Source organism: Anolis carolinensis, chromosome 1, assembly GCF_035594765.1.
Source record: "Anolis carolinensis isolate JA03-04 chromosome 1, rAnoCar3.1.pri, whole genome shotgun sequence".
Taxonomy (NCBI): Eukaryota; Metazoa; Chordata; class Lepidosauria; order Squamata; family Dactyloidae; genus Anolis; species Anolis carolinensis.
In genome coordinates this window covers 7,994,749-8,006,156 of record NC_085841.1, presented here as the reverse complement: position 1 = coordinate 8,006,156, position 11,408 = coordinate 7,994,749, and the positions used below count along the sequence as shown (strand labels likewise).

Sequence of the window (11,408 nt, the reverse complement as noted above, 5' to 3'; positions counted from 1 at the left end):
AAAGGAATGAGGAAGTACAGCCACTTCTGGATGGTGAAGCAACAGCTCCCCCCGCGGCCGGAATCGTGAAGCTGGAAAAATGTTAAAAATGCCTCTGAGTCTGTCTAATGTGTGTTGTTTGTCTGTTGGCATTGAATGTTTGCCATATATGTGTTCATTGTAATCCGCCCTGAGTCCCTTTCGGGGTGAGAAGGGCGAAATAGAAATACTGTAAATAAATAAATAAATAAATAAATAAATAAATAAATAAATAGTTGAGTAATTAGAACAATCAAGGATAACAAGCTTGAACCACTCCCTGAATGGGGTATAACTTGGGGAATGTTTGTAATGCTTTTGGGGACTTACTGCTTCAGAACTTACTCGGAGTAAGTTCCTGGCTGAGAGTCTACTATGTTTGTCTCCTTGCACCATTGAAGAAATATCCAAAGAAGATGCATGAATTTAATGCAAAGAACTTTATGTGAGTTTGTTGCTCCAGATGGACTGAGTTATTTTGAAGCTGGAGCTTTTGTGTTTTTGAAGCTGCTTGTTTAATTTTCTCCTTGATTCTGCTACTTAAGAGTAAACTTTGATTTTTCCATTTTCTTGGCTTTTTTTTCCTTGCTCATTGTGGATGCACAAAAGGTCTGGATAAGTCTGGACAGGACTGCATGCAGTTTGTTTTTCCACAAACCCGTAACAGTTTCTTCACTGACACATTTGGAAACGTGTCTTATGCATATGTTGTGCAGGTTACTGTTTCACATTCTTAAATAGGCATGTCTTTTTCAGCTCCATGGAAATGGCAGGCTTTGTACTCACTTTGTTTTTTCATTGACACACTTAGAAAGAAGGTGGAGAGGAGACATGATGAGGGACATGCATAAATATGTGAGGGGAAGTCATAGGGAGGAGGGAGCAAACTTGTTTTCTGTTGCCCGGCAGACTAGGATGCGGAACAATGGCTTCAAACTACAGGAAAGGAGATTCCACCTGAACATCAGGAAGAACTTCCTCACTGTGAGAGCTGCTTGGCAGTCAAACTTTCTGTCCCAGTGTGGTGGAGGCTCCTTCTTTGGAGGCTTTTAAGCAGAGGCTGGATGGCCATCTGTCAGGGGTGCTTTGAATGTGATTTCCCGCTTCTTGGCAGGGGGTTGGACCGGATGGCCCATGAGCTCTCTTCCAACTCTATTATTCTGTGATTCTATAAACCTGCCTTTTTATATGTTGTGTAGGATAAGGTTTCACATTCGTAGTCCTGTCTTCTTCAGCTCCATGAAAATGGCAGGCTTTTCACTCACCATCTGATTTTCTGGTGTCCGTGTCCCACTCCATTCTTCTTGGAAATACCTGGAATTCTACCTTGGTCATTCCAAGCTGGTGCTGTGTCACAAAACTATCATCTTGTATGCAATGAATGGATTGTATGCCTATGATCTGGTTGAGGTCTATTAAATCAAGCAGGACTGAAGTCATAATTCCAACATTTTGACCAGATGTTTTTGCACATAAACCATTAGAAATGTTTTGACCAGAGTTCATTATCACATTGATGTATATATAACCAAGAGTAACACATTTTCAACTGATTCATATTAATATCCATATGAGTTCAATAGTAAAAAGGTAAAGGTTTCCCCTGACGTTAAGTCCCATCGTGACCGACTCTGGGAGTTGGTGCTCATCTCCATATCTAAGCTGACATCTCCATGTCATGTGGCCACTGGCATGACTGCATGGAGCGCCGTTACCTTCCTGCTGAAGCGGTACCTATTGATCTACTCACATTGGCATGTTTTCGAACTGCTAGGTTGGCAGGAGCTGGGGCTAACAGCGGGCGCTCATTCCGCTCCCAGGATTTGAACCTGGGACCTTTCGGTCTGCAAGTTCAGCAGCTCAGCGCTTTAACACACTTGGCCACCGGGGCTCCCCGTTATATAGTAGACAAAATATGGAGGGATTATCAAAGTTCTCCAGGCAGCAGCCATTGCAAGTAAGTAAGTCTGTTCTTCTGTTATTTGAGGCACAACAGAGTCAAATTCACCTATTAATGTGGTTTGGTAAATTCCACACTTTTTCTTCCTTCTGTAATTAATATTCTACTTGAATCTTCCAAAACAAATGTGTATCTGATTTAAAAATGTATTGTTTGCAGTAAAGAATATGTATCATTTGGGACTGATAATCAAGATAACCTAATACAGGCCAAGTTCTGGTCTTCCTCTCCTCTGACAATCTCTGACATTTGGGCTAAAAATCTGTGTAAGAAGGAATTTATGAAAGAATCTGATCATATTATGAGGAAAACTCAATGAATAAATGAACACGTTTAATAGAAACCAAGCATATTTTAATAAATTTCAGATAGAGAGGGATGATTATAGCCACAGTACGAGGATATTGGATGAACGGATTTTAACCATATGTTTATATTTTATTTTTTATATTTTTATATTGTTTTAAGTGTTGTAATTGGATTTTATTCATTGCTATGTTTCAACTATGTGTAGGCATTGAATTGCTGCCAATTGTGTACACCGCCCTGAGTCCATTCAGGTGAGAAGGGTGGGATATAAATGTTGTTGTTAATAATAATAATAATAATAATAAATAAATAACAAGCAATTAGGTTTTTTATTTAAAATTTAGTTAATCATGATGGTGGAACCTTTGAATACACATAAGGCAACTGGAATTAGAACCTCAAGAAAGATTCTAATTCCAGAGGAAAGTTTGTATCTCTCCTCCCAACAACAAAAATTGTTCTTGTGTATGAGGAAAGCTTCTGAAGCACTCCTTAACAGCAAGGCACTTTTATATGTGTGTATGCAAGTAGTTTGTCGGATAATGTCATCTGAAACCATTCAGGACTATAAGGATCATACCAGGAAGCTTGGTGCTAAGGTTAGAAACATACTTGGGGTAGAACCAGTTTCCCAAACTTTGACTGATTGGGTCATCCAGCATCCACGCTCCAATTTAGTTTCCTTATTCAAAGGCACCACCATGAAGGGAACATTGGGCATGTCAAGATTGAATGACTCACCACAGAATCAATTTGGACGATGCAAAGTGAATGTCTATTTGGGGAAAGGTTTGCTGTCTCATAGCAGGATACACCTGGCACATCGCCCTCCTATCCTGTTGACCTGTTCATTCAAGGTTCACTAGTTTGATGCAGGACAGGGTCTGGTGGCTAAAATATTCATAGGGCTGTGAATCTCCTCCACTTCAAAGAGGCTACCCAAGGAATAAAAACCTTTAAAATGATTCAGAAGTTCAGATAATTCTGATAAAGTTTACACTCCTACACTAAGCTGTTTGACTCACCCATCACAGATTGTATTTCGTTTGTTAATATTATTTACATGACATTTCGGAGGGAGAAAAATATAATTCATAAAGAAAGGTGTCTTTTCTTAATTTTGTTTTGTAAAAATATACAGTAAAGTACCTACTCTTCAAACAGAATAAAGGTGTAATTCAGAAGAGGGTGACATTGTGTGTGTTTTCATCCTCTTTGAAACCATTTTGAAGTGTCAGACAGCTCTTAGTTTCAAGCACAATGGCCAAATGTGTTGTCGAAGGCTTTCATGGCCGGAATCACAGGATTGTTGTATGTTTTCCGGGCTATATGGCCATGTTCCAGAAGTATTCTCTCCTGATGTTTTGCCCACATCTATGGCAGGCATCCTCAGAGGTTGTGAGGTATACAACAACTTTATAATGCAACTTTCTTCTATCGTCTTCTTCTCTTTTCCTGATAGCAGGAGTTGAGAACAATTCAGGAGCCACTTCTCCTTTGTAATCTGCCTCAAAGTGATGACACAATGTGACATTTTACAATCATAGAATCATAGAGATGGAAGAGACCCCAAGGGCCACCCTTCCCGACCCCATTCTGTCTTGCAGGAACATACAATCAAAGCACTGCCAGCAGGTGGACATTCAGAGAAGGATAAATTACATTGTCTAATCAGTGCAGATCAAGCAGTAAAAGGGGCCGGGCTGTGACACAGGCTGGTTAGCAGCAAGATGCAATAAATCACTCTGACCAAGTAATGTAGCAGCTCTTGAATATTTTATTTATAGACCCTAAAAATCTGTTATCTAGATGACCCTTACTCAAAAATCTTATTTTTCCATGAAAGTGTTGACAGGACATGTTCTGCCTGACATTTGCTCTTTGCTCACAATATAAGGTCATGCAAACTACAGTAATGATTTGGCTGCTGGATGATGCATACGTGGGATGAACTATGAACATGTCACCTGAGGATAGTGCATACGTGGAGCAAACTATGGACACTTCACCTGATGTGATGAGTAATGAGTTATATAAGTTTCAAGGCAACTACGCATGTCCAAAAGGATTGTAATAGTCAGCAAATTCCATTGTCAGTTAGCTTCTGCGCATGCTCTGTAAAATTGTATAAATTGGAAAGCCACTACAGGCAAGGTGTGGCATTGCGTTTTCTGGGCATTAGCTAACATTGTCACCTGCTCTTGGCCAAAAGTAAACTATCTTGAAGACAACTTCTGCTGTCAGTCTGCTTTCTTCACCCGCGTCCAAACGAAATTCCACAACACAAGAGGTCATGAGTTCGAGTCCAGCCCGTGTTGGGGTGAGCACCCGACAATTAAAATAAAATATAGCCCCTGCTTGTTGTTGACCTAAGCAACCCGAAAGATAGTTGTGCCTATCAAGTAGGAAATTTAGGAGAGGCTAATTTGAGACACCATAAAAATCACCCAGCCACCGTTGGAATGAGGAAGTGCCGTCACAGTGGATGATGAAACAGCTGCTCCCCCGTGGCCGGAATCAAGCATACTCTCAGGGTCAAATGGAGATGTTAAAACAATGACTATTATTCCAGTAAAGCATTAATAGCACCTTTTAGTGAAAATAATTTTCTCCTATCCATTTTGTATGATTCATCTGAACAGCAAAAATATTTGGATTTCTCTTCACCTCAGTCATGTTGCAAAATTAGTGAATTCATTCATCTTCCAAGTTCTTTTTTCACACTAGCAAGGTTAATTGTCTCCCCCATAAGGCAGCAGAGAGAGGAGACTATTTCCACCTAAGCAAGGGAGAAAATCAGAAACATCGGAGGCAAATTTCAGGGAAAAATGGGCATGATCAAAAACAAAGATGGCAGAGACCTAACAGAAGCTGAAGAGATCAAGAAAAGGTGGTGAGAATATACAGAAGATTTGTATAAGAAGGATAATAATTTAGAGGATAGCTTTGATGGTGTGCTGAGTGAATTAGAACCAGACAAACTGAGGAGTGAGGTTGAATGGGTCTTAAGAAGCATTGCTATTAACAAGGCAGCAGGAGAGGACGAGATCCCAGCTGAGTTGTTTAAAATCTTGGAAGGTGATTCTGTCAACATGATGCATGCCATATCTCATCAAATATGGAAAACACAAGATTGGCCATCAGATTGGAAAAAATCAATTTATATCCCCATACCGACGTGCAGCACTTGAAGATTCCAAGGCCGGAGTTAAAATTGCTGGAAGAAACATTAACAACCTTAGGTATGCAGATGATACCACTCTGATGGCCGAATGTGAGGAAGAGCTGAGGAGCCTTATCACCAAGGGGAAAGAGGAAAGTGCAAAAACTGGATTGAAGTTCAACATCAAGAAAACCAAGATCATAGCAACTACACCTATTGATAACTGGCAAATAGAAGGAGAAAACGTGGAGGCAGTGACAGACTTTATATTTCTAAGTGCGAAGATCACTGCAGATGCAGACTAAAGCCAGAAAATCAGAAGATGTTTACTTCTTGGGAGGAGAGCAATGGCCAACCTTGACAAAATGGTGAAGAGCAGAGACATCACACTGGCAACGAAGGTCCGCATAGTCAAAGCAATGGTATTCCCCAGAGTAACCTATGGATGCGAGAGCTGGACCATAAGGAAGGCTGAGCGAAGGAAGATAGACGCTTTTGAACTCTGGTGCTGGAGGAAAATCCTGAGAGTGCCTTGGACCGCAAGAAGATCCAACCAGTCCATACTTCAGGAAATAATGCCCAATGGCTGCTCACTGGAGGGAAGGATATTAGAGGCAAAGCTGAAGTATTTTGTCCACATCATGAAAAAACAGGAAAGCTTGGAAAAGATCATGATGCTGGGGAAAATGGAAGGAAAAAGGAAGAGAGGCTGACCAAGGGTGAGATGGATGGACGGTATCCTTGAAGTGACTGGCTTGACCTTGAAGGAACTGGGGGCAGCAACGGCCGACCGACAGGGAGATCTGGCGTTAACTGGTCCATGAGCTCACGAAGAGTCGGAAACGACTATGCGACTGAGAGAGAGAGAGAGAGAGAGAGAGAGAGGGGGGGGGAGAATAGAGGCTCCCTTTCAAAGTGAAACTCATAAAGAGATCTGCAGGAGACAAAATGAATATATCAAAGGATAACAAAGGATTCTGTCTCTATGGGTGCACAAACGGCAGATGATCCTATAACTATAGCATTCCCTGAGTTGATGCTCAAGATTTTAAATTTCTTACCCGCACAAAGCAAGATCATTCCTGAAAGGATAAGGATAGAAAGCCAGCTGATTTGCATTGTCAACAGTTGACCAGGAACTGAAGTTGGACAGAAAGAGAGGAAGGTTCTGCATCTACCTAATGGCCAAGTGCCCAGCTATTTATGTGCCCACCAAACTTTGGCCAGTAATTATCTTTATATAATTCCAGTTTGTTCATTTCTGGTACATTAACCTCAATAAAACATGGCGCAAGATAAGAAGAAATCATTTTTGCAGATGATTTTATTTGTATGCATTTGGTTGGAACAACTGATGCATACACATAAGGACATTTCTCTCATTTATTGGTATTATATGTATCTATACACCAGCTTTTCCCCAGTCAGCTCTCATAGCAGTTTACTGCAGATAAAAGACATATAGTAAAAATTAACACAGAAGTTTAAAAGTGATTAAATGAATTAAAATTTAAAACAGTTTATCATTTGCTGAGCACCATCTTCCATTATCCTGAGTTTGAGCTGATAGGATTCCACCTCCGTAGGATTCTAGCTTCTTATCTCTTCAGGCCTGCATGATAGATGGAATGAGAGTTTCATGTGACCCACCTTGTGCAGTACATTATCAGGAAAGGGCTTCTTCCCTTAGGCTTCACTTCACCTATTAATGTGGTTTGGTAAATTCCACACTTTTTCTTCCTTCTGTAATTAATATTCTACTTGAATCTTCCAAAACAAATGTGTATCTGATTTAAAAATGTATTGTTTGCAGTAAAGAATATGTATCATTTGGGACTGATAGTCAAGATAACCTAATACAGGCCAAGTTCTGGTCTTCCTCTCCTCTGACAATCTCTGACATTTGGGCTAAAAATCTGTGTAAGAAGGAATTTATGAAAGAATCTGATCATATTATGAGGAAAACTCAATGAATAAATGAACAGGAAGCTGGGAGCTGGAGAAGGTTTAATTTGTTTGCTTAGAGGGTTTGACCTTGATACCAATTGGATCAGGAAATTGCATACTTGGAAAGAAATCCATCACATGCCTCCTATTTTATTCTACAGTGAAGCAAACGTTTGTGGTCATGGCACACCTTTTTGTGTGTGTGTTATGGGAAGTGGGACATAGACTTAATTAATGGCCATAAACACACATGAGGAATACTCTTGCAGTAAATCATGTAAATCATTTATTGAAATCATTGGTATTTTTATAAAGCAGAAGAATGACTTGATCAGTTGATTCATAACCTTCAATCTCATTCCAACAGTGATAATTTATTCTTTCAGGTTCAAATTGGGAGACATTCACGATGTTGTAACCGGTGCTCAAAAAACATATTAACTTCCCTTCGCATAGTTCTGCAAGAAGAAAATGGATTTTTAAAATGTAACATTATGTACAGACACAAGGGGATGTCATTCTCCTTCATGCATTATCTGGAAAACACAGTTGACAGTTGTTGCTTGGTAATGTGGTAGCAATTCTAATCTCTAGATCAATGGTTCTCAACCTGTGGGTCCACAGATGTTTTGGCCTTTAACTCCCAGAAATCCTAAAGGTAGAGGTAAAGGTTTCCCCCTGACATTAAGTCTAATTGTGTCCGACTTTGAGGGTTGGTGCTCATCTCAATTTCTAAGCAGAAGAGCCTCCAAGGTCATGGAGCACTGTTACCTTCCCGCTGGAGCAGTACCTATCAATCTACTCACATTTGCATGTTTTTGAACTGCTAGGTTGGCAGAATCTGGGGCTAACAGTGGGAGCTCACCCTGCTCCCCAGATTTGAACCACCCACCTTTCAGTCAGCAAGTTCAGCAGCTCAGTGGTTTAACCTGCTGCACCACCGGGAATTACCTGCTGGTAAACTGGCTGGGATTTCTGGGAGTTGTAGACCAAAACCCGGGTCGGGTTAAGCCTCTGACCATAAAAAAAAAAAGAAAGCCTCAGCTTGCTGGTGACCTAGCAGCCCCGAAAGACAGTTGCATCTGTCAAGCAGGGAAAATTTAGGGACGCTTTATGCGGGAGGCTAATTTAACTAATCTACAACACCATAAAACTGCTCACAAGGAAAAGAAGAGGAAGAACAGCCACCAATGGACGGTGAAGCAACAGCTCCCCCTGTGGCTGGAATCGTAAAGCTGGAAAGATGTTAAAAAATGCCTCTGTGTCTGTCTAAAGCTGAATGTTGTTTGTCTGTTGGCATTGAATGTTTGCCATATATGTGTTCATTGTAATCCGCCCTGAGTCCCCTTTGGGGTGAGAAGGGCGGAATATAAATACTGTAATTAAATAAAACACCTGGGGACCAACCGGTTGAGAACCACTGCTCTAGATGGATTTTGAAAAGGAAAGGGATAAGATGGAAAACTACAGTCAAGAAATTAGAAGAAGACTAGGACTTATAAGGGCAGTGATAAAGGAGCTAGATGACAACATCACTTATTAGTAAAGCTATACTGGCAAATAGCAAGGTCAGGATTGTCTATACCTTTGTAATTCTAGTTTCTATGTATGGAAATGCTGTATTATAAAGAAAGCTGATAGGAAAAGAATGAGGATGTTTGAAATGATGTGCTGGAGTTGGGTAGTTAAAAAGAAAAATAAATAGATGGCAAGACCGACAGTATTGTTCTTTCAACATATTAAGAGAAAACATTGCTCACTGGAAAAGGCAATAATGTTTGTCAAAGAAAAAGGAGTAGGAAAAGAGGAAAATGACATTACATCTCGATAGATTCAACAATTAAGCCACAGCTCTAAATGAGATATTGGAGGTTTCTCACTAATAAGACCACCATAAGAAAGTCAACCTTACAACAGATAACAACAGTAACAACGGACCAAAAACAGTAGAAAGCTTACCCAACAGCAATATTTCGAAAGGCCACATTTTCCAATGATGCCATAACCTACAACTTCACATTCTTTCTTCTTTACACACTTTCCATGCATATCCTTACACTCCGCTTTTGTTTTGATCAAATACTTTGCTAGAAAGATCAAATGATGATGTTAAACTGAAGATCTTCCACATTTCTGGCAGAACTGAAACTGTATCTTTTAGTGAAAAGTATCTTCTCCTTTTAATTTTTGTTATTCATCTGCACAGTCATTAAGTTGGATTTCCCTTAATCAGATGTCACATTGCCAAATGAGGGGGATTTATTGACTTTCCGGACTATTTCTGATACTAGCAATGATTCTGTCTCTATGGGTGCATAAACGACAGGTGACCCTATAGCTATAGCATTCCCTGAGTTGATTGTCAATGTTTGAAACTTCCTACCTGAACAAAGCAAGATCATTCCTGAAAGGATAAGGACGGAAAGCCAGCTGATCTGCATTGTCAAAAGTTGACCAGGAACTGAAGTTGAAAACTAAAAGAGGAAAGTCCTGCATCTATCTAATGCCCAAATGCCCAGCAATTTATGGGCCCACCAAACTTTTATCAGTAATTATCTTTACGTAATTTCAGAATGTTCATTTCGGGTACAGTGACCTCGAGAAAACATTGTGCAAGATAAGAAGTCATTTTTACAAGTTTAAAAAGGGATTATACAAATTAAATTAAAAGCAGTTATGATTTGCTGAGCACCATCTTCCATTATCCTGAGTTTGAGCTGATAGGATTCCACCTCTGTAGGATTTTAGCTTCTTAACTCTCAGGTCTTTGTCAGTCCTGGATGATAGATGGAATTAGATTCTCATGGGACCCACCTTGTGCAGTACATTATTGGGAAATGACTAGAGATGTGTGTGAAAAATTTTCCTTTGTTTCCTTCGTGCTATTGTTTCGCTTCTACACAAAACAAATGATGACATTTTCGTAGGAAACAAGAGGCGACACGAAAATGAAAGCCACACAGTCATCGTGCTTGCTTTCATTTTCCTTTAGTTTCGGCTCTGTAACAATAAGCAGGTACTGACAGAGGGCTGCTTTCCCATTACAGGGTGTACCAAAGGGTGTTAATAATAATATAAATAACGATAGTTACTCTGGTACCCTAAGCTGAGTCTGAGAGAGGAGTGCCTCCCTATTACATCTGATGTGTACCAGTGGGTCACAATAATAATAATAATAATAATAATAATAATAATAATAATAATAATAGCAGCAGTTATTCTGGGACCCTAATCTGAGACTGAGAGAGGGCTGTTTCCCCATGACAGCTGATGTGTGCCAATGAGCATTAATAATATTTATTTACAGTATTTATATTCCGCCCTTCTCACCCCGAAGGGGACTCAGGGCGGATTACAATGAACACATATATGGCAAACATTCAATGCCAACAGACAAACAACATACATTAGACAGACACAGAGGCATTTTTTAACATTTTTCCAGCTTCACGATTCCGGCCACAGGGGGAGCTGTTGCTTCACCATCCAGTAGAGGCTGTACTTCCTCATTCCTTTCCTCGTGTTTTGCTGGCAGTTTTATGGTGTTGTAAATTAGCCTCCCGCATAAAGCGTCCCTAAATTTCCCTAATTGACAGGTGCAACTGTCTTTCGGGGCTGCATAGGTCAACAGCAAGCCGGAGCTATTAATGGTGGGAGGCTTAACCCGACCCGGGCTTCGAACTCATGACCTCTCGGTTAGTAGTGATTTATAGCAGCTGGTTACTAGCCAGCTGCGCCACAGCACAACAATAGTACTCTGGGGAAGACTCAAACGTTTTAAAAGTTGGTGGGCTAATAAGGGTCGAAATGCTCTCCATGTGTGGTTATTTTCACCCCTCTAGCTCAAAAAACAAGCCGGGAATGGGGTGATCCTTGGAAGACCTCTCAAGGCTGCCAATGATCCAAAAATTTTCATTTTTTTCATAAGCCAGACAAAAATTCTGTTAGTATAGACACCCCATTTTCGTTAGCAGGAACAAATATGAAAATAAGACGAAACAAATTAAACTA

The 11,408-nt window shown here is 40.2% G+C and overlaps 1 long non-coding RNA gene across 1 annotated transcript; it reads right to left on the bottom strand.

Annotated features, from left to right (window-relative positions):
* Nucleotides 1-7,660: 7,660 nt before the first annotated feature.
* Nucleotides 7,661-9,889, bottom strand: LOC103280084 (uncharacterized). The gene is made up of 3 exons (XR_507150.3): nt 9,781-9,889; nt 9,357-9,484; nt 7,661-7,855 (listed from the first exon to the last, which is right to left on the bottom strand). It is a non-coding gene; the product is annotated as an uncharacterized LOC103280084 (long non-coding RNA).
* Between the last annotated feature and the right edge of the window lie 1,519 nt (nt 9,890-11,408).